At 47.3% G+C, this 910-nt stretch overlaps 1 protein-coding gene across 1 annotated transcript in view; it reads left to right on the forward strand.

Moving 5' to 3' along the window:
* Positions 1–387: 387 nt before the first annotated feature.
* The window catches only part of LOC107595331 (netrin-1-like), a 27,349-nt gene continuing 26,826 nt past the window's right edge, over positions 388–910 (forward strand). Inside the window, exon 1 of the mRNA XM_016285699.1 lies at positions 388–413. The gene's annotated coding sequence lies outside the window, so the exon portion shown is untranslated. The remainder of the gene's footprint in view (positions 414–910) is intronic.

Genomic DNA, 910 nt, shown 5'->3' on the forward strand with positions numbered 1-910 from the left:
AAAAATAATATATATATAATAAATATATAATAAACCCACTGTATGAATTAACACTGAAAAATTTATATTGAAGACTAAATTCAAACCCACTGACAAGTAGATACAGCACTTACCCGTACCTCACCTTTGCTTGGGCGTAAAATGTTCCTCGTGGCAATGTATCAAGGTATTTTCAGGTAAAGCAGTTCCCTTTCAAGGGAACTTCGAACTGCGTCCTCTAGGGGTCGCTATGGGGAACGCCTCGTCGTGACCCGTGTCTGAAGCATACATTGAAAAAACACCAACAACACACTGGCCGGCGACAGCCATGACGTCACTACCGGTGCGACTATAGTATAAATAGGCGGCGAGCGAACACATCATCCTCTTCTTCGTCTTCACTGACTGTTTTGTTTGAAGCGTGCATTTCCGTGGTAAGAGCGATCTCTATTCATATCATTATGGCGAGCACTAGCAAAGCGTTTAGAGGATGTGTGCATCCGTGTCGTTATTTGACATCTGATGACACACACGATCTCTGCGTTGTTTGTTTGGGCGAAGATCATGCACGCGATGTCCTCGAGGGGGAAATCTGCGTGCACTGCGAGCATTTTCCAATGAAATTTTCCAATTTCGTTTGTCTCTCTTTTCGGAAAGAGGGGCAGCCATCTGCTGAGGCACGGGGGAGAATGAGCTCGTGGGGATCGCAGGTGGATCTGGCCGATGAGTTTAAAGAGGGGCTTTCCCTCTCGCAATCGTCGGCTGTGGACGAGAGTGAGCCGCTGGAGGATGATGTTATTTCATTAACATCGTCTGATCCAGGGGCCAGTGCTCTACTGGGTTCAGCCCAGGAAGAGCAGGAAATGGATGATGAGAGTGAAGAAGCTGAGGCTGAGCCTTCTCAATCCTCCTGCCCTGCGTATGATGAGCT

Source organism: Sinocyclocheilus grahami, unplaced genomic scaffold (assembly GCF_001515645.1).
Source record: "Sinocyclocheilus grahami isolate Dianchi unplaced genomic scaffold, SAMN03320097.WGS_v1.1 scaffold200.1, whole genome shotgun sequence".
In the NCBI taxonomy this organism is placed as follows: domain Eukaryota; kingdom Metazoa; phylum Chordata; class Actinopteri; order Cypriniformes; family Cyprinidae; genus Sinocyclocheilus; species Sinocyclocheilus grahami.